Source organism: Melanerpes formicivorus, unplaced genomic scaffold (genome assembly GCF_026170545.1).
Source record: "Melanerpes formicivorus ecotype bairdi unplaced genomic scaffold, bMelFor1.0.p_v2 SCAF_27, whole genome shotgun sequence".
Lineage (NCBI taxonomy): Eukaryota > Metazoa > Chordata > Aves > Piciformes > Picidae > Melanerpes > Melanerpes formicivorus.
Window position 1 is genome coordinate 5,333,892 of NW_027142379.1, and position 23,282 is coordinate 5,357,173.

Sequence of the window (23,282 nt, forward strand, 5' to 3'; positions counted from 1 at the left end):
AACATGAAGTTCTCCAACTCCATATTAGAGAACTTGATGCTGAGTCTGCATGATTAAGGTTATGTCATTCCTGAAGAAATACCTTCATCTGCTAGAAAGCACCTATGTCATAACACCTGGTATCCAGTAAGGTTGATTGATGAGGCTGCCATGTTGATACCTCTCTTTACACTGATTAGATTCTTTCAGTGTTCCACATAATAGTTGCAAGCAGCAAGTCCCTTGGAAACTATCTGAAAGAAATGTTAATTAATTTAGATGGGTCTTTACACAGGGCATTACTCATGTGTGCTTTAGGGGGTGTGATGCTTAAAAATATAACTATCTGTGTGTATGTATCAAGTGCTGACTAATCTTTAACACATTTTCAACCCAAAGTTTATGCCAACAGTTAACTGGGATCATAATGATGTGTTCAAACACATCTTCTTAAATATTGTCAGCATTTGTCAGCAGAACCTAAGGAAGTAATAAAGTACCAAAAAGTGATCACGTTCCTAAATACTGTCTGCTATTAAAGTTTCTGCTGTGCATTTGAGGCAACAAAGCTGGTGAGAGGTCTGGAGCACAAGCCCTATGAGGAGAGGCTGAGGGAGCCGGGGCTGCTTAGCCTGGAGAAAAGGAGGCTCAGGGCAGACCTTATTGCTGTCTACAACTACCTGAAGGGAGGTTGTAGCCAGGTGGGGGTTGGTCTCTTCTCCCAGGCAACCAGCACCAGAACAAGAGGACACAGTCTCAAGCTGCACCAGGGGAGGTTTAGGTTGGATGTTAGGAAGAAGTTCTTCATAGAAAGAGTGATTGCCCATTGGAATGGGCTGCCCAGGAAGGTGGTGAAGTCACCATCACTGGTGGTGTTTAGGAAGAGACTGGATGGGGTGCTTGTTGCCATGGTTTACTTGATTAGATGGTGTTGGGTGACAGTTTGGACTTGATGATCTCAAAGGTCTTTTCCAACCTGGTCTGGTCTGGTCTGGTCTGGTCTATTCTATTCTATTCTATTCTAATTCTCAGTCTTCAGTAAAAAAAAAAAGAAAATAAAAATATAAGGAAAACCTAAGTTCCAGACTGAAAATTTCTTTCATGTTTTATATTCCCCAATTTGACTGTAAGCAACATGAGTTATCAACTGGATGCTAAATATCAGCCTATACGCAGGGGATTCTTCATGGCAAGTAAAAAGATTGCTTAAAGTCAACAAGGTGTGGCTCAGATATATTCAGATACCTTTCACTATAACGAAGGTTCAGCCTATTTAAGTGAAAAGTGAACTTTTTTGGATGGTTCAAAATGGGGATTGTCATCACAGCATTAGTCACTGATGTCTAACCTGAAAAGTGAAATTTTTGTTGCTTAAGAGAATTCACAGCTTGTTGTGGCATCTAAGTCACATTGAAAACTGCTCTCATTTTGCATGGAATTTTGAAAATAGCACTTGCAATATTTGAATTATTCTTCAGAAAAGTTCCTGCTTAATTGAGTTATCTCCTATTTGGGACCTCCAGCCCCCATTTGGTGATATTTTAAAGCAAATATGTACTGAAGGAAAGGTTCACTAAGTCATTTCCTTGGTAAAATAATTCCTAATGAATCCTTTCATACCCATGCATAAAGATATCCATGCATATCTTTATAAATATATCTGGAGCAATAAACCATGATTGAAATTAAGTAAAATACACTCTTAAGGTTGATTTAATCTCTTTTACCAAATAACCATCAAAATGGAAATTCCCTCGCAGGATGCTCGAGTCAAAATGAGGAACGTGATAATAAACTTCGGGTAATAAAAATAAATTAAAGAAATCAAAGCTTTAAGAGATATTTTCCTATCCAAATGAAAGTGGCAAATTGAAAACAATAATGATGCTTCATCCACGGTTACAGTGCCACCAGAACATCTCAGAATGTGATTTACAATTAGTGGCATCTTGAAAATGAGCCATCATTTTACGTTTAAAGCCGCTACCACTCAATCCATCAAGTATTAACATCTTGATGTTGATTAATGGCACTCTCGCATGCTGCTTCTCTCAATGAGGCTTCACAGAAACCAAAGCAATATTATTCAGTGCGAAACTGAGCATGTTAAAAGGTTGCACAACTCCTCCGAGGCCAGTTCAGTCACAGAATCACCATGGCTGGAAGAGACCTCAAAGATCATCAAGGCCAACCTGTCACCACAGACCTCATGACTAAACCATGGCACCAAGTGCCTCATCCAGTCTCCTCTTGAACACCTCTAGGGATGATGACTCCACCACCTCCCTGGGCAGCCCATTCCAATGGCTAACAACTCTCTCAGTGAAGAACTTCCTCCTCCCACGAGCCTAAACTTCCCCTGGTGCAGCTATTTCATACCTTTATTCTTTAATATTTAACAACATCCAGGTGCAAGTCTCTCCCTTAGAAACACAGAGTTACTTGAACTGGACAAAACGCTTGACTTTTGGCATGCGCAATATCATGTAAAAATAACTTTGAAATGAAATATTTCAAGTTAAAGCTTTATGCTCTTAGTATCACAGTATAACTTAGGTTGGAAAGGACCTCGAGGATCATCAAGTCCAACCTATCAACACAGACCCCATGACTAGACCATGGCACCAAGTGCCACGTCCAATCTCCTCTTGAACATTGTTAAAGGGCATTTAATGATAGGCAAAAATGTTATTCCATCCTAAGTAATACCTACTCATTTGAAGTGCTTTTCCCAGCCTATAAAAAATAATTAAAGTGTAAAACCAAATTAATAAATAATACTCAAGCTCTTACACAATTTGACTGATTGATTTTAGAGCATTATATTGTGACTGCATCAACTGGAATACAATAAGCAATGAAAGAGTGTATTAATGGCTTTTTAAAGAAGATCTGATTTATTTCTTGGGGGGATGTGGGAACGTATTCCTAATCCTCAGGGAGCTTGGATATCAACTCCAGCGGAGAGATGATATCTTCAGTGCTTTGAAAACAACTCCTGTAAAGCTTTTTTCAAAAGAACTATCTAGTTTTTTAAATGGTAATATGGAATAGCTGTGACTAAACAAGCAAGAAAACATCTTCAGAGTTTAAATCAGCTACACCCTTTTGTTTGAAGTGACAAGGTCTATCATTAAACAGAAAAATTCTGCTTCTCCAGCATAAAAGACACAGCAGCAACATGTTCTCACATTTTCTTTCATACTGTTATTACCTTTTCACATATAATTGGTTTCACCTCTCTTTTTTTTTTTTTTTGAGGAGTCTAAGCTGAAAGCCATTTGTTTTGTCCATAACTTGCCCAACCCTGCACCACCAGAAAAACCTTTTAAAGAATTCCAGTACTTCATTCTTCCTCTTATTAACATATTCCACATCCCTGCGCTGCCCTACCTCTCCAGCCAGTTTTCCCCTCAATATCATAATTTCTAGTAGAAACCTTCCTTTCAGGGTACAAGATCAGCCTCCAGCATTGTCATATATGGTTTCCCTCCTTTAATTTAATCACTGCTTCTCAATCTTTTTGAAAGAAACAAAAAGGAAAGGGACTGTTACTTGCTGAATGAAAACATAGCTCACAGTATGTACACATAAGTTACACAGAGTGCACATTAGTCCTCAGCCTAACTCTTAGAATTTTAGAATAAACCTTTATTTAGAATAAACCAAACCAGGATGGAAGAGACCTTCAAGATCATTGCGTCCAACCCTCAACCAATCCAACCCACCCAAACAGCTAACCCATGGCACCAAGCACCCCATCAAGTCTCCTCCTGAACACCTCCAATGACGGCGACTCCACCACCTCCCTGGGCAGCCCATTCCAATGGGCAATCACTCTTTCTGTATAGAACTTCTTCCTAATATCCAACCTGAACCTTACACAAATCAAGAAACTTCACAGTAAGAGCGGTAGAAGGCGTAAGATGAAATGGAGAGGAGGAATGAAAAAGAAAAGCAGTGGTTTTATTCCTAATAATTCATAAAGTGTAGCACAAGGAGTCAATTAAAAAAAAAAAAAATAGATGGAAAGAAAACATAGAAAACTATAAATCCTCCTGAGAGAACAAATGTGCAACCAGAGCTGCATGTGAGATGATCCCCTGGAAGACCGTGGCAGTAGTAGGGAGGACAGTATAGCATGAAGCACCACATTGGCCTCAATAAGGAATCAAAATGCTCTGAAGAGATGTTGGTCATGACCTCAAAACCAAGGGGTTTTGCTCCAACAATATCTAATACCAAACTTTCCCCAACTATGGGTTAAACCCATAAGTAAGGTAATATCTGATACAGGTAAAAACTCATGCAGTAGCAGATGTCAGGTAATCAGCTGACAGCAGACTTCTAATGCTGGCTTGGTACTTTGTCTGGAGCCTAATTAAACAGGAAAAATCTTCAGTGTAATTTAGTAACCTTCAAATGGGGACAGAACTGCTATTTGGTTCTTAATGGTAGATGGACATGCCAAGTGCTCCACCTGAAGGAGGAGGACAAACACTAAATCCTGGCCAGTATACCTGGAAGAGACACTGAGCTGACAAGCAACCATTGAAGACACTTACATTCCTGCAATTCCTCATCCCCATAACTAACACAACTTTTTTCTACTCAATATATAATAAACTAATTATTTTTGGTATCTCCTGTCCTGGTTTCAGCTGGGGCAGAGTTTTCTTTCTTCCTACAGTGCTGTAGTTTGGAATTAGTATGAAAATAACATTGACAACACACTACATGGCAAAGTGGTACTTATCCCAAGTCAAGGATTTTCCATTTCCCATGCTCTGCAAGAGTGGAGGTACAAAAGGAGCTGGAAGGGAGCACAGTCAGGACAGCTGATCCAAACTAACCAAATGAATATTCCATGCCATAGGATGTCATCCTCAGTATATAACTGGGAGGAGCTGGCTCAGGCATTGGTCAGCAAACAGTGAGCAACTGCACTGTGCATGACTTGTCTTTCTTGGATTTCTTCTCCTTGTCTTTTTGTTACCTTCCTTTTCATTATTTTTATTGTTCTTCTTATATTTTATTTCTATTACTAAACTGTTCTTATCTCAATCCATGAGCCTTTTTTTTTCCCCAGTTCTCCTCCCCATCCTACTGGGAAGTGGTTGCATGGTACTTAGTTGCCAGTTAGTGTCAAACCATGATGCCCCTAAATGTCTGCATTTATGTGTCCATGTGCATATAGGAACTCAGTACTGTGGGCTGTGGGTGCAGGATGATATTGTTGTACTGTGAGTCCCAAACTAAGACAGCCAGATAACTGCCAGCCATGAAACAAGGGAGAAAGGGTGACTCTGACATGAAGAATGCAGGACTCACATTTATTCTCATTCACTATTGATAGAAACAAGACCGAGGCAGCTGGATAGTCCCCAAGGGAGCAGAAGGAAGCAAAAAAAAAGTGACAAAAACACAAGAGATGAGAAAGAAAAGCCAAAGCTGTCAAGGATATGACAGAGTCTGCAGTTGGACAGAAGTTCCACAGCAATTACAAGCCTAAAAAAATAAAATAAATCTGAATGATAACAGCGGGAGAGCACAGAATAGAACAAAGGGAAGGTCCTGGCCAAAGAACATCAAGAGAGAACACCAGTATGCAGATCCCAGTGCAGAAACATCTACAATTTGGTCAGTCATGCTCAATTGTATTTTATTTATCAGGTTGCTTATTGGGCAAGTTATTTGTCAAAATTGAAGAAATGTTTGGACAGTGACTTTAACAACATGCTTTAAGTCAGGCACTTGGACCAGAGGATCATTGCAAGCCCCTTCCAACTGAAATAGTCTATTCTAATCTATCCTAAAACCTTAGACTTTTATAACAAATTCACACTACAGGTGACTAATTACTGTGTGTATCACACCATTTCCATTTTAGTGTGGTGATAAGCTAAAACTGTTTTTTTTTCCTCTGCTGAGGATGATTCCTTTGACATCCTCCTGCATGGTAAAGGGTAAGTGAATCCTAAGTCAGCTGGAGTGGAGGTGCAAACAGTGGTGGCACTCCCCCAGTGTGCAGGGCCCCCTGCCACTGCCCTTATGCAATCTTGGTTAGAAAGTTCTGCAGGCACAAAGTTGAAAATCACCTCTGTCATGTCCCCTAGCTGCCACATGGCACACTAGCTTGAAGAGATAAAAGTTGTTATCTGAAAACCAGAGGTCAAAATCAAGATATGAGTGAGGAAGAATTTCCTGCCTACAAAAGGTGTAAATCTCAGGATTATCACTTGCAGGTGAATATCCCAACATATACAAATGCTTAGTGAATAGCACCAAGTGCCATGTCCAGTCCCCTCTTGAACACCTCCAGGGATAGTGACTCTACCACCTCCGTGGGCATCACATTCCAATGGCTAACAACTCTCTCTGTGAGGAACTTTCTCCTCACCTCCAACCTAAACTCCCCCTGGCTCAGCTTGAGACTGTCCTCTTGTTCTGTTGCTGGTTGTCTGGGAGAAGAGACCAACCCCCTCCTGGCTACAACCTCCCTTCAGGTAGTTGTAGACAGCCATAAGGTCTCCTCTGAGACTTCTCTTCTCCAGGCAAAACAATTCCAGCTCCCTCAGCCTCTCCTCACAGGACTTATGCTCGAGGCCTCTCCTCAGCCTCGTTGCCCTTCTCTGGACACATTCAAGTGTCTCAATGCCCTTCTTAAACTGAGGCGCTTCACCCAGAAGCCCCATTTCATAGAAGTTATCTGAGGAACAGCATCCTATTCATGTGACAACATGATTTCTGAGCACCTGAAAGAAACCTGGTGGTTTCTGAGAATAGCCATTTCTACTCTCAAATTACATAGCAAACAGCAAAGAAGGGGTTGTCAAATGCTTCCAAAATACAGATGAGACCAATAAAATCCCCAAGCAGCAGCAGGTGTTTTCACATATCAAGAGATTAAAAAAGAAATCCCAACTCTTTTTTCTTTCCTGAATGGAGTCAGTATGGATGATGAGAGAAAAATATAACACTGATGTAAAGCATTATGACTTCAATTTTATGAAACCAGCACTCCTTCCCCACCCACACATCACTCTAAGTCACAGGGAAAAAAAAATACATTCTCTAGGCTGTATACTGATGACACCAGGAACCAAAGCCACCTAGTTATCCTTATGTTTCCCTGTCATGAGATGAAAGAGTTCCCACATGGCATGCACAGCCATGTGTTCAAGTTATCCATCAAAAATTAAAATAATACAGAAAAATCAAAAATAAATCAAGTGCTACTCCTTAATCAAGAAATTAATGGCTTTGACTTTCTACCCATTTCCCAACGTGCAGTTTCATTTACTCTCTCCTTTCCTCTCTAGCATCTGTTTTGTTTCACTTCTCCTGCTGGCTGCTTAACTGAGGCTTGTATTTTTATGAAGCTTTCATCCATTTTTAATGGCACCCACTATTTCATGTCTATTTGCATGTTCAAATCAAACCAGGAGCTGAGGGTGTATTCAAGAGATCTCTTCCCTGTTTGAAATTACTGCTCCAAGCTAAAGCCCATGTTCTATCACAAACCTGGGTTTGGTTTGTTGTTTTTTTCAAAGTAATTTTAAAATATAATTTCAGCTGCTAATTTCACACTGCCCTGACATTCTTTCTCTGTGCCCTCTTTCCTTACAACTACCACCTATTCTATCTCACAAACTGAAAATTAACTCAGACATTATTGCTTAAATTCGCTGATAATTGCATTGCTTGTCTTCAGCAGTGATTACCTATTGCCTTCTCACAGTCAAATAGGGCTGGAGTTTGTTTCTTGTCAATGCTTGCTGTCTCTCTGAAAACCTGTATTTCCAGCTGTGAAATAACAAATAACCAATCTTCACCCCTCCTATACCTCCTGAATTTCCCAGAACTTTCAAATGTGAAAATTAAATATCTTCAACGTGTCTACAGGCTCTCATCTTATTAAGACTTCCTATTTTATTTCTTTTAGTTCATAATTGTGGAGAGCTGTAATGTAAAATGTAAGTATGGAGGAGAGAGGAAGGCAGTAGACAAAGTGAGGAAAGAGATCAACTGAGGACTCTAACACTCAACATTCATCTTGCTTTGCAGGTAAAATTCAGATCTTCAATATCTACACTAACACAAAGCCCCTCTGCCTAGCTTGAAAAGTATTTTTACCTCTTTTTTTCCAAATCCTTACCCTGCTTCTTACATTGGTTCAGAGTTGCTGATCAAAGGTGTCTGCTGGGGTTATTTCCCTGCACCACCTGTAAGGCCTCCAGCTACCCATGTACTGTCTTCACATCCCTCTCCCCCAACAAACACAGCTCCTCATACTCTGTGATTGGAAATGTTAACTGCTTTTTCTCTGTGTGCTACACAAGCAAATATCTGCTCAGCTGAAGAAGTTGCCTATGTGCTGCCTACCCTCCAGAGCTAGTTGCAGAACTGAAATATGCATCAGATGAGCATGAAGATGTTTTCCATTCCCTTTAAGACTGCAGTTTCTAAGTATATTTTTTCAGAAAGGTCCATGTGAGAAGAGTCTTCAGCTGTGAAAGCTGCTTTAACATGGGAAAATCAGAGTGAGATGCAGGAGCTAAAGCCAGACAATGACGTATCTGTACCTATATTTATAAAAACAAGTCTTCTAGTACCCAGCTTGGAAATCTAACAAGATCTCTGATACTTTAGCTTTAAAACTGCCCCATGATTTTTGTGTTTTCTGTATTGCCTAAGTGCACAGCAGCTAACTGGCAGGCTGACTACCTGACTGAGGAAAGGGCTTTCATATACATATGATAATTAAAATCCTTAGGATTGGCCTTGTCCTGTCCCTGCATTTATAAAAGAAAAATGCCCACATACTACTTTTTAAGCTGCATTTTAGGTACTTCTTTTAGCAAGTAAAACTGCCTACAAAGTAAGCAAGCCCTGTAAATTGTCATAATCCCTCATTTCAGCTGTTGCTAAAAGTGTCTTTGAAGAGTTAACAGAAACTGCTGTCAGTGAGAGAAACCACTGGATTTCATAAATCAACTTCAATTTTACTTCCAGGGGTTGAAAGTGAGAATAAAACCTGTTTCTTTCAAACAAATGAGTTTTTTAATCTGCTAGGATGCAACCTCTGTCTGAGTCACCTCTGTGAGTGCTGTGATATCCCAAAAGTAGTTAATTATCTTTCAGTAGTGCTAGAAGCATCATGTTGCAGCCCAGACACTATCAGCAAGTGACAGTATAGCCTGGTGATGCAGTCCTCCTAACTTTGTCACACGTTATTGCATCAGACCACCCTGCCTACACAGGTACAGGGGCAAACTCCATTTCCAACTCTGTCATCAGCTCTTAGCACGTAAACATCCTCCAACCCTTCTAGCTCCAGTGCAACATTAATTTTGCAACATTAATGATGACTGATAAATACACATTTGAATGCAGGAGTTATTAGCACATGTTAACTCTTATCTGAAATTAGTACATATTTTTATAGAGATCAAGACATGATCATAGAATCAATAAGGCTGGAAAAGACCTCAAAGATCAGCAAGTCTCAAGAAACACTGACTCAAAGATACCAAGCATACCAAAAATCTTTTATGGGGAAGAAGAAAGTTCAGAATTGTGACTTGAGGAGGACTTGGGAAGGAAAAGGTTTTTGCTTTGATAACTACAGAACATCCATAAGGCTCTAAAGAAGATAATAAGGATTACAATTGTCACATTTTCTTCACACCACTTCAAAAATCCGCAAATAAAAATGAGGATAAGTTATTTGCTGTTAGGAACCTGGAATTCAAATGGACCAGAAGAAGCATCAACACTGTGTCATTCACATTATTACTTGTACAGGAGTTACAATCTTGTTTTTCAAATGGGAGAAGCCTCCAGGCAGATATTACAAAGAATTCTGAAACCAGAAGTACAATTAGGCCCAGGGCCAACAGCCTGAAGCATGACTCAGTCAAGGGACATCAGATCATAGATCAGGATCTGATAAAAAGAACAAAAGCAGAATTAAGCAGCCTGCACAGGCAAAGAAATAATGAGTAGCAATATTTTGCTAGCCTGAGTTTGAAGAGGAAAATAAATTAAGAAGTATGATACAACAGTCACATGTTGGTATTATTGCTATAGCCTTTAAAAATCAAGCTAGTACTGTGCTGTTTAATGCTTCTCTATTAAACACAAACCTTAGTGATTTAATGTCCTCTTCAGACCCTATAACTGTAGACTGATAATACATACCCCTACCCACATGAATAGTCTCAAAGATTTCAGCTGGATAATACACATACCAAATGCACAGCCAATATATATCTGAAAGGAGCAAGTACACTGTAACATGAATAAATAATGCTTAATGAAAGGTTGGGTTTGAGGCAACCTTATTTTGAAAGTAAGAGTTATCAGGTTATTTGTATGACAAGTATGTTCCAAAGAGAACAGGCACAATCTACCAGGGCAATTTCTTTTTGCTTTCATTGCCTCAGTTACCACCTCTGAGGTATGGGAAGACACTCCCCAGGACACAGATACTGAGTACAAAGGATCATCTGCCATACAGACAGCGTGTTTTCCCTAGTGCAAATCCTGTCTTGGGTTGAGAGACCTTGGGGGCAGTAGGCATAGAATCATAGAATTGTTTTGGTTGGAAAAGACCTCTAAATCTTAACCATGATGTCCATTCTTCAAATTAACAAAATCATGGCCATTAAACTGTGTCCCAAAGTGCCATGTCTACATAGTTTTTGAACACCTCCATGGATGGTGAATCCACCACTCCCCCACTTCTCTGGGCAGCCTGTTCCATTGCCTGACCACTCATTCAGTAAAGCAGTTTTTCCTAATACCTCATCTAAACCTCCCCTGGCACAAAATGAGGACATTTCCTCTGGTACTCCTGCTAGTTAGGAGAAGTGACCAACACCTACCTCACTAGAATCTCCTTTCAGCTATTAAGAGCAATAAGGTCTCCCCCAGCCTCTTCTTCAGACTAAACAACCTCAACTCCCTCAGCCACTCCTCATAAGACTTCTTCTTCAGAACTTTTACAAGCCCTTCTTAGCAACTCAGTGTCCTTCTTGTAGTGATGGGCCCAAAGCTGAATACAATATTTCAGGTGCAGCATGGAGAAACCGAGAGAATTTTTGAAGGAGGCGAGTTTCTTTTTCAGTCTACAGAAACATGTACATTAAATAAGTGTTGTGGCTACAAATCTCCTTTGTTTCTGAACTTGCCTTAAGCTGCTATTAGAGTATTACTTCCTTTTTTGACAATTTGCTGGCATCCTGCTAGCATGGGTGAAGTCATGACTAAATTCTTTCTCAGGACTCACTCTAAACCTGATGGGAAAGTAAACACCTTCGCACAGTGGTTTTTTTTTTTTTGCTTGTGTGTTCCTCTAGTTGCTTTTGCAACACAAGCAGCTTTGCTCAGCAGCAAATCCTATTCAAGCAGTTATTGTGATTGCCTGCACTAACATGAGACACTCATTTAAGAAGATTACAAAATAATGATGAAATTGCAGCATTACAGCATTGTAAATCTCATCGGTGAGGACAGAGAGGAGCTCTCAGAAAGGAACAGATTGCTATTTCAAGTTTCTCTCTTTCCATTATCTGACTTCTCTGAATGTAAGGAAACTAAAATAAATAAATAAATATATTTCAAACTTAATTAAATGCTTCAGAAGTAGCAGTGTATAACGTCGATAGTGTGGGTTAGAAGTTTAGTTTCACTCTGGAGTTAACAAATTAATCACAGCTGATTTACTGTGCCAGTAACTTGTTTCATAAGCACGTTGGCACTTCACCTTGTGATAGTGAAATCACATCAGCTCCTGCAAGAGGAAGTTTTGTACTGCATCAGGTATTTGGATTGGGAATGTTTAAAACTATGGAGTGAAAATCTGTTGAAAGAGCCAGCAAGATAGCCAGTACTTTAAAATATATATCGTTAGCAAATATTCAGCAAAACAAAGCCATGAACTTAGATAAATCACTATAACCAGACTGGGGAGGCACCAAATCCATGGGACTGAAATGTTGGATTGCTCTTACTGCTCAGCTGAGAGTGGTAAGGAAACCACTTCTTTTTATTTATTTAATCACTATTACCAGACTGGGGAGGCACCAAATCCATGGGACTGAAATGTTGGATTGCTCTTACTGCTCAGCTGAGAGTGGTGAGGAAACCACTTCTTTTTATTTTAAGGAACAAACACTTTAAAAATTCTTGGTCTGGTGTTTCTATTTTAGTCACTTTATTTGTCAAGAAATTTGACAAAACACATCTCTCTAGCTTAAGATTTTGCCTTTAAAGATAAGCCTTTGTAGACAAATTTTAAACCAGATTAAATTCTTTGAGGAAAAAAAAAAATTTACAATTTATGATTACAGTATCCTGTAGTTACAAGGAGCATTCTACCCTAAATGTAAATGATGTACATTTGAAAAGCAAAGTTGAGCAAAACATTATTCTGCTTTCAGATTTCAAATGAGTTTTGGCAGACAACATATGTTCCCCAAAAGCATACTTTGGGGACTTGGGCCTTGACAGAAGGCAGGCACTAAAAGGATGAGCAACCAAGTGATATATTCCATCTCTGTTTTCAGTAACGTTATCGTTTGTACCACTTACAATAACAACAACAAAAATGATTATTCACAAAGCAACAGCTGTCCTCTTCAAACTACTCTTAAAACTCATCTCTGTCACGATGTTTACAAAACTTTGACAATGGTTAGGCAGATGATATTCTGCAATTGCCATTTATTCCAAAGATGAGAATCATTTAATCCCTAACTAGTGTTCCTTTAATCTCCTTACTGTGCTTGCCTGTGTGAATAGGGACTCTATTTTGCTACACATTCCAGACATGTAGGCAATGGTGACAGAGACTCTAGATGTTACCAATATTAAAGAAACAGAAATAAGTTTACTTAATTCAACAATAAATCATACTTATTTTTACACTAAAGCACAAGTTCTCAGTCACAGAGAACTGAGTAAATGACAGCAAATGGCTCCTGTATTTACATGAGATAATTACAGAATGTTAGGGGTTGGAAGGGAGTTCCCAAAATCATCAAGTCCAAGCCCCAATCATCAAGTCCAACCCCAACACCTAATTGTTTCTCTTAGGTAACTACAGCATACTAAAACAATCAGATTTAAGTGCCAAGTTGAAAGAATTTTGAACAGCTCTCCCCAGATGTCACAGGAATGCAAACATTTAACAGCAGATAGGAACAAAATTAACAACAACAAAAAAGAACCATTTGCTGAATAACCCTGGCAATAATTTTTGGGATGGATCACAAGAGAGTTTCAGTCAAATAAAGAACTCCTTAGGTGTACTGCTGAAACTCAAAGCAGCTAGTTTTCATCGTCTGCCTTGAAACCCCTTAGCTCTCACTGTTTTCACCATAAGTCATAAAAACACACCCAATTTCATGACTAGTGTGTTTACAGCTCCAGGGGTAGAGGCAGGAAGATTCATCTGTCACCTTGTCTCCACCTAGAACAGATCTATCTGATAGGTGTTCTCAAAATATCTTATCACACTGGATTTCTTAACACACAAACAGTGAGGAAATGTGGAGGTGAAAAACGCTGCCCTAAAATACCAGTGCTTCAAGAACCCTGGTGAATACTGAAGAATCAGCTTTGAAATTTCACTGAAATTTGAAATGTCTCTCCCTGGAACAGGGATGTCTAATCCCCAAGACAACAGCCCAATCCTCAGGCCATAGCTATGGTCTGATAAAACTGAGTTTCTCCAGTTCTGAATGTCTGGTGATAGGGAAGGAGGAGAAAAAGAAATAGAAATACATGCTACATCCATCTAAAAACATCCCAATGATCCAGTTTTTTATTCATATCAGTGAAGTGTTAGAGAACTATATAGAAGATTCTAAAGAAAAATCTCTTCTGAATATGTATATAAAAGCTTGAATTATTTTTTGAGGACTTCAGCAACTTCACTAGTAACCCATGAAGTGCTGGGCTGCAAACTGTTCAAATGGTAGCTAATATTCAAATAATCCATCGAAACTGTATTTGCAACAGACTGGCATCATGAAAAGAATTTTGGATAAAGGGGAACAGATGAAGAGAAACAGCAAAGAGAACTCAGAGGAGCTGTCAAAGTCCCCCAGGACAGTTTTAGACAGAATTAGGACACCATTTCCAGGGAAAGTTGTTGTTATGGACACTGAAGGCTCAGCCCCAACTCCGCATGAAGGAAGCAGTCAGTGAGGAACCCGGCTGTTCAGCTCTGATCGGAATTCAATTTACATTTAATTTTCCTGTAACCTCTTGGTTCCAAATTGTAAAGTAGAGATCCAGCCCCAGACTGGACTTTAATCTTGGATATATGTACAGCAGAAAGAGAAAAACCCCTGTGGAGCACCTTACCTAGCAAATCTGAGCAAAACGGAGACACGGAGTCACGCAGAGGACACCAATCTGTGCTTCAGAGACACACGAGTTAAAGAAAACATTCTGTGTTAAATACTGACAGATAGCATTGGGTAGGTGCCAGAACAGGTACCTACCATCTGGGAGGTGTAACTGATACTTTGGCAAAGTACATTCCCTCTGCAAAGAGACAATGGCACATGGTGGGTTCACAGCCTTAGCAAGGTGTTTCAGAGATTATCTCAGCATCCCTGCTGCTGAATCCCAGCTACAAATCGCAGCACTGACTTATACCTGATTTCCCCATGTCTTCAGAGAGTGCTGTAGGCACTTTCTCTTCCTTTTCTCTCCTCCACAGGCTTCATGGCCCAAAGCTTGGCATAATTAATCTTTGATTAAGGATTAAAAATAGCTTTAGAAGAAGCAATCAAGGCAGATCGTTTCCAGAATACCAAGGACTGCAGCGTTGGGGTATTCTTAGTGACAGCAAGAAACTCTGAAATTCTGCACCAGATAAGATTGGAAGGTTTATAAAGTTATATTTTATTTTACCTGTTGGGTTTTTTTTTAACTTTAGAAATTTTATTTCTTTATCAAATTTTATAATTTTTTTATCAATTCCAGTGGAACATTAGACCACAACTGCAGCTAATTCTTTTCATTATAAAAAGAGGGATAAGCTTCAGGCACTTTCCCACCTAGCCTGCTATTGCCTCTGTATCCTACTCTTATGCACCTTCCAGTGCACAGTATGAGGTTACTCAGCAACTTGGGTATCCAAATTTCAGTAGACAATGCAGTGTCCAAGAATTGGGAGACACAGAGACTTCCATAGCTTGAGCTCTTTGCCAGTACTCAGTCAGTGGTTTATTCTGTAGCAACACAGTAAATATTTGGAACCAACTGCAGAGCTAGATTACTATTGGCTAAACAGTCAGTTTGTCAAATTATTATATTTCATCACTGTGGAGTCAATATGCCCTGGCTTTCTGACAGAGAGTGGGAGTAGGAGGAAGAGACTAAATATTCCCTTTAGGAAGAACTAAGAGACTGAGGAGACATCATTATAAATACAGTTGGAAATACAGAACACTAGTAAGTAGCAACCAATTAAAGCCCTTATATCTTTCTGCTTCTTATCTCTGTCTCAATTCTTATCTTATAAAACCTTTGAATAGGAAAGGCACAGACCATTAGAAAGGCAGCAAGAGGAGTTCAAGGTAGATCACTGATTATGAAGTCTCCAAAGGCACCCAGGGCTCTCAGAAGTTAGGATATAATTTAGAAATTGATAATCTACCTCTGAGTGCTTCAGCCACAAAATACTCCAAAATAACCACCCTGGGTGATCTAGAGATATTGGCAGCAAGATGGTCACCTCAGTGTAGGTCTCCTCAAAATCGCCACCTTATTTCCAGAGAAGGGAGTCTTGCAACAGCAACAGACTGCATGGTCCGGAGCTGAACAGAAAGACTTGGCCTTTCAGTAGCAGTCCAAACCTCAGGCAATTCAGCTTAGAGCATTCAAACAGACTTGACAAAGTGAAGTGATGGTGCAAACCCTACTTCCAGCAAAAGAAAGAACTTCAGTAATTCAGGTCAGTGCTTACTATATTAATTTTTAACAGAGGCTCCTCTGCTCAAGGCCAAGATGATGGTAGATACCTACAGCAACCACAGGTACAAAACTTATTTGTACCCAAAAGCTTCACTTTGAATCTGGCTCTAAAATTACAGTGCAATAAAACAAAGCACAGTGGTGTGTCAAACTGCAACAATAATTTCCCTAAAACCTGAGCTGGCAACACACTCTGCATTACTGGCTTGCATAAAGACCTCTTCTTCAGGTTTAATGCACTACTCAAACAAGTCATTGCAGGCTATGAATTTTTGTCTGTTTCAGGCAGCAGCTGTTAGGAAGCCACACAGGTCTAAGTGTAAATCACACAGCTGCAGACCTTCTAGGAGAAATTACCACAGGTCAGACCAAGATATTCCTCATATTAAAGGGAGGACTTTGTTCAAGTAATGCTGTCGACTTAGTTTCTTTACCTGAGGAGTTAAAGTTCACAGGCTGGCTTCAGCAAAAGAACCTGACTGGAAATGGTGGTGCCTCATTTTATTCCCTTTTCCAACACACAGCCTCAGGATGGGGTAAAAATGATTTATTCAAAACTACATTTTAATTAAACAAGACAAAGGGGGAGAGAGTTTTATATGTATATATGTGAAATGTTAAAGAGAGCAACACACCTGCCTGATCCAATTCCCAATTAGGTTGGGCTAAGTTTGAATTTGAGAGCTGCATTTGGGTTAAAGCACAAAGGTTTAAAAAAAAAAACCTTTCCAACTCATGCAAATTTAGTCACCTCAAGGAACAAGTTTTACGTGTTCTCCAAGGCCCTCTGGCTTTCTGGATGAAAATCTGAACTTGGCCACTCTGAAAAAAAGACCTATCGTAAGGAGTTGAGACAAAAACCTTAAGTTCAGGCATTTAAATGTTTAAACGCTGCAATGCTACTCAAAGCTGGTTATGACAGGCTAGAAACTTTTGTCTATCTGTTAGTTCACAGCAATTAAAAAAAAATTGGGCAGCACTTTCCCAGAATAAACAAACAGTTTAAGTATTAAGAAAATTAATGAGCCAGAAGGCCCTTGATGAGTGTTTCAGAGAATTTGTGTATGCAAAAACTTGTAAAATGGCATTTACAAACTTCAAATGCAACTTGGATTTTTATGGACAGATCTAGACCCTCTGCTGCCCTGTTGCCTCTCTCCCCCTAATATTGCCTAAATTTTCTGAGCACAACACCTAGAGCTTGTCTTAATTTAGAATTAACAAGCATTAAAATAAATCAATTAGTCTGTGAAGAGCCAAAATACAGTGTTTCAGACTGAATGTGGAACTCACTGAAACTGTTGAATTCAGCTGAAATCATCCACCTTTAATTAAGAGTGTTCCAATAGTAGATATTCCCAAACTGTCCAAAACTTGACCTGCTGAGGAACACCATGCAGTCAGGGTTAGAGGCTCTAATTGGAAATTATTTTGTTCATTAGGAAGGCAGAAAAGAAGATAAATGTGTAAGAGAGATTGTGAGAGAGAGAAAATCAGTGTCTAGGTGAACAATTATGGGAGACTGATACATGAGATTCTACCCCAGAGAGGTGGGAGACGTGACCAAGCACCTCCTTTCCTCCTGTGTTAAGGGAGACACCATTGTGTACCTTTCTGAGAATGAACAGAAGAGTATCACTGGACCTGCTGGAGTGAATCAAGAGGAGGTTACAAAAATGTCCAGAAGAATGGAACACCTCTCTTACAAAGAAAGGCTGAAAGATTTGGGTTGCTCAGCCTGGAAAACAGAAGGCTCCGGGGAGACCTTATTGCAAACTTTCAGTACTTAAAGGGAGGCTGTAGGAAAGATGGGGATGGATTTTTAGCAGGATCTGTTGTGACAGGACAAGGGATGATGGTTTTAAACTAAAAGAGGGGAGATTCAGACTAGATATATGGAAGAAACTTCTTACAACGAGGGTGGTGAAACATTGGCCATAGACGTTGTATATGACGTCTGGAAATATTCAGTGAGAGGATGGATGGGGCTCTGAGCAATCTGATTTAGTTCCCTCCTCACTACAGAGTGGAGATGGACTAGATGACCTTTAGAAGTCCCTTCCAACCCAAACCATTCTATGATCCACACACACCAAAAGTTAACCCAGTGTCACAGCACGTATACAGTGCCTTGACTGATGTCCACCTCTGTAGGCTGAGAGGCTAATGAGGAAGGGGCTGTCAAAAGCCTGGGCACTTTCAGTTATTTATACTCCCTTCTCTTCAGGATATAAATGTACTGAAAAAAAAGAGATGCAAATACATTTTTAGTCATCTTCACACTGCATGCACATACATATATAAAAATACACATGCAGACACACACACACAATGTCTCTTTGAAAGCCATGAGAAGGGGTAAGCCATTCTTAGCACTGCTCCAGAGCCTTCTGGAATTACATCAATCCTACACACGTGCTCTCAGAAAGGAAGACATTGCAGTGGAGACCAGTCTACTTGCAGCATGCTGCCAGCAAAGCAAGGGGCAAGCAGGAAACAAAACTGGGTCCTCACTCCAGACTGCGTGTAACTAAAATACAGGGTGCAAAGTTAAAGAAACTAAAGCCTCACAGAGAGTAATCAATAAATAAACAAACAAACAAACAAACTAAAAATCCCAAACCCCTCCCCCCTTAAAACCACAGCCCCACAAAATCCCCAAAACCAACAACAAAACCTCCAACCAGCCTAATACTAATAAGAAAACCCAGGTGTCCTGTTCCAAAACTTGTAACTTTTAATCTATACAATGAAAACTTTTGATGGGCATCAGGTTGTGTGTCCCTGGAATGAAATATGGATCTGTAGCTCTCATGAAAGCAAAGCATTTCAAAGAGGGCATGAAGGAGGAAAGACATTTTAAATATAATACCTCTCTCAGGAGGAATCTCTCTCACTGTCAGTTCATGACACTGCAGACTTTGATGCTGCTTTGACAAATATTTTCTCTAAGGTGAGCTGTAAGTTGCTTTAGTTTCACCTGATATTTTTTTTCCACACTTCTGGTTTATGTAGGAACTGTACTGAAATGACAACCTCTTCTCCCTCCAATCATACAGAGGCAGGAGAATAAACACCATTTATTTTTATTAAACTGCTAACATTTCTTATTAAGGGACTTTGGGCCATTAGCTCATGACAAAATATCTCATTCAATGTAATTTTAATTTTGACCTGCAAGAAAGAGCAGAAGTAAATAAGATACACTTGAAAGAGCAGTGGAAGTTGTATTTCTTAATTTCCCTTAAAAAAAACCAACCCCAAACAGAGTTGTTTGTCATTCTGACAAACTAATGAAAGATGTCCTGATATTTTCTCTTTATTCTTCCAATTTTAGAGTGGCCTGCAATCTAAAAAAATTTTTGTCTCAAGTTCTTAGCTTAATTTTTTTTCCTTGTGAAAGGCAAGCTATCTCCTCGTTCCACATTGCTTTGCAGTCTCGAAATAGACATCTAACATGAAAACACAGTCAGAGCTGTAACGAGCAGAGCTGCCAAGATAACAGCAAGAAAATCCATCTTTTGCTTTTACCTGGGTGCTAAGATATATAGTGCACCATTTTAAAATATTTTGTTTTAAGCAGGGAATTTGAAAATCTAGATTGAGACCAGGAGAAAATGTGGTACTGGCCAGGATGCTTGAAAAGCCGCAGTTCAGACTTTTCACACACCCCCCTCCTTCAATACATTGGGTTAGGAGGAGAAACAGCTTCCCTGTTTGGCCAACTCAGTCACTCAATTTTCACTTTGTGCACAATTCTTATGGGCTGCCATCTCTATCTCCTCCAATTTTCTCCTTCCATTCAACTCCTGTCATTCCTTGAAGCATAATCAGGAACAGTGTGGCCAGCAGGAGCAGGGAGGTCATTCTGCCCCTGTATACTGCACTGGTTAGGCCACACCTGGAGTACTGTGTCCAGTTCTGGGCCCCTCAGTTTAGGAAGGATGTTGACTTGCTGGAACGAGTCCAGAGAAGAGCAATAAAGTTGGTGAGGGGTTTGGAACACAAGCCCTATGAGGAAAGACTGAGGGAGCTGGGGCTGCTCAGCCTGGAGAAGAGGAGACTCAGGGGTGACCTTATCACTCTCTACAACTACCTGAAGGGAGGTTGTAGACAGGCGGATGATGGTCTCTTCTCCCAGGCAGCCAGTACCAGAACAAGAGGACACAGTCTCAGGCTGCACCAGGGGAGGTTCAGGTTGGATGTTAGGAAGAAGTTCTATACAGAGAGAGTGATTGCGCTATGGAATGGGCTGCTCGGCGAGGTGGTGGAGTCGCCGTCATTGAAGGTGTTCAGGAGGAGACTTGATGGGGTACTTGGTGCCATGGGTTAGCTGTTTGGGTGGGTTGGATTGGTTGATGGGTTGGACACAATGATCTTGAAGGTCTCTTCCAACCTGGTTTGGTTTATTCTAATAAAGTTTATTCTTATAATAATGTAATGGTAACTTAAGGTTATATCAGAGAAACCTTTATTCTTTCGCTCTTGCTCTGTTCAACAAGGAATGCTTCTTGTCTTTTTCTGTGCATACATTGAACCCTTTCAGTAAAAGGATTGCAACTCTTCAGGTTTGAAGAGTTTCACATCTGAGCTGTGAAATTTTTCTCCAAAAATCCCCTGGAAACCTGTATGTGTAATTGTACCTTCCGCTGGTTTAGTGCTTTCCAAGATTTGAAGGCATGTGCTTTCAGTTTTAATGGAAAAGTTGATTCTTTGATTCCTAATTATATAAGAGTAGGGATTCTAGTTCCTGTATTTCATGAGTTTAGAGACAAACTTTTACCTACATGAAAAGTCAGTGGTCAAGGCTGATGCACCTCTTCTACAAAAAATGGCTAAGAGAGCTGGGTCTTTTAAGCCTGGTGAAGAGAAGGTAGTGATAGGACTAGGGGGAATGGAATGAAGCTGGAGGTGAGGAGATTCAGGCTGGATGTGAGGAGGAGGTTCTTCACCATGAGAGTGGTGAAACCCTGGAATGGGTTGTCCAGGGAGGTGGTCGAGGCCCCGTCCCTGGGGGTGTTTAAGAGCAGGCTGGATGAGGCTCTGTCCAGCCTGATCTAGTGTGGGGTGTCCCTGCCCATGGCAGGGGGGTTGGAACTAGATGATCCTTGTGGTCCCTTCCAACCCTGAATGAAACTATGAAACTATGAAACTAAGGCTTTGGACAGACCCTACAGCAGCTTTCCAGTATGTGAATGGGGCCTACAGAAAAGCTGGAGAGACTTTTTACAAAGGCATATAATGACAGGACAATGGCTAACTGGAAGAAGCTAGATTTAGATTAGACATTAAGAAGAAATTCTTCCTCATGAGGGTGATGATGCACTGTAACAGGTTGCCCAGAGAAGGTGTAGAGGCTTCAGCCCTGAAAGTGTTTAAAGCCAAGTTGAATGAGGCATTGAGCAAGCTGGTCTAATAGGAGGTGTCTCTGACCATGGCAGAAGGTTGGAATTACATTATCTTTAAGGTCACTCAAACCATTCTATGATTCTATTCCATGATTCCATGAAATTTACTCACATCTCAAAGATCCTGCAGTGCTGGACTCAGAATGCTTTTAGTATTAGACTGGTGTACAGCAGAAATGAGGCAAAATATTTCCAGTAAAACAGAAGAAGCTGTTTGGTAAATCTTACACTTCTTCCTCAGGAAAAGATCTATTCATCAAAAACTCCTAAACTGAGAGAATAGTGAGCTTAGTTCAATGCTATTGTCAATGTAAATGGGTCAGGGAGGAAAAAGGAAGCTTAACAGCTAACAGAAACATTTGAATGTTTTCAAAACAACCCCCCAAATTCTGTATTGCAAACAAGAAAGGACTTCATAGATAATATTAAGACAGTCAAAATTAAAGGAAACATTTTTGTTTCCTACACGGGAATATGTTTGACCACGCATTACAGGGAATGTTTTACATAATCTTCCTTCCACAAATCAGGACAACCTGCGCTATGAAAGTAATGATTACCCATCATGGGTCTGTTGAAGTGAACAATATTGTGTTCATACAACAAACAGCGTTGACAAAATGAGAGCCAAGTCTTTTATTGGCTCAGCAGTTCAGCTGGGAGATGCATTTCCTAGCAGCACTTGTTTAGACTGCCTATCTCCACACAATTAAACAGGAGGCTGCCAGGGGTAAATTTAAATACTCAAGTCTATTTGAAGGTAGGGGAAACTAGAAAGAGATAGGCAGCATCCACCAGAAGATGGTGGTGCACAGTATGAGATGAAACTGTAATTCTAATATACCTGGACATACCCAGGGATCCTGATGAGTTACTACAGATGCTCTTAAGAGTAGGCTGTAACTCAAATCTTACACTTTTGTTGGGAGCTCTTCTACTTCAGTTCCCTCTGGTCTTTGCACATCCCAGATCAGTAAATCACATTGTATGACCTGCTGTACATTTTCCCTTTCTATTGCCTTAGTAAAAGCCAGGAACAAGGGGTCAGTCATTCATATTTTAGGAGACACAGAAGTATGACAAGATCTGATCTTTCATACTCCTGTAAAGTACTGATCTTTAAAATGAGCATCTAAAAGGCCTTTTCTATTTACTCTTTTATTAATATTATCCCTAAATATTTCTGATATCTTCCTTATACTCTGCTCCCATTCTAACCCAAAGAATTGGTTTTAAATGAGAAAATATGGAGAAGAAACTTTGCATTCGACTCTTCTCAGTGCTTTTGGACTCTGATCAGTTTGCGCCAGCAAGAAACTCCCACATGTTAGCTCTGCGTGCTCTACACCATATTCAACACAAAAGTACAAGTTTACTTTCAACCCAACTCTGTTTAGGCATCTACATGAGCCTCATTAAGCCAGAAAAAAAAAATCTTCTTTAGTTTTATTACTGAAGTGAATAATTCTCTCATTTCCAGATGAGAGAATTCCCAGTGCCTTTTTGTCTGACCTCCTGACCTCAAGTCACTGTGTTTCTCTTGAATCACAAGTTTTAAGTACTACATTCCCCAAACCTCACCCTTGTTATTCTGAGCACTATTTTATCATTGGGTTGCTTTAAAGTCAAATTCACAACATCAATGAAACACAGGAAGACAATGAAAATATATTGAAACAGAAGAATATTTTTGTCTATTTTTCACATTTCATCTAAGGGTAAAATGATCACTTTGTATGTTGCTTAAAGTATATTCATTTGGGAGAGATAAGCATTCAGATCACCAGAGCTTAGAATGAATGACTTACTCACAGTCCTTAAGTAGCCTGTCACAGACAGATATGAACTTGTTATGCACAACATCTTATACCTGTGGTGAAACCAGGTCCAAATCACTAT

General features: G+C 39.9%; 1 long non-coding RNA gene across 4 annotated transcripts in view; it reads right to left on the bottom strand.

Annotated features, from left to right (window-relative positions):
• Positions 1-23,282, bottom strand: part of LOC137448957 (uncharacterized) — a 149,947-nt gene that overhangs the window by 74,214 nt on the left and 52,451 nt on the right. The window contains exon 1 of one of the 4 annotated variants that reach the window (XR_010989271.1): positions 14,356-14,443. The exons of 2 other annotated variants lie outside the window; for them this stretch is intronic. This is a non-coding gene — a long non-coding RNA (uncharacterized lncRNA). Of the gene's footprint in view, positions 1-14,355; positions 14,444-23,282 lie in introns of those variants that run through there. One more of the 4 variants, XR_010989270.1, reaches the window with a different exon arrangement.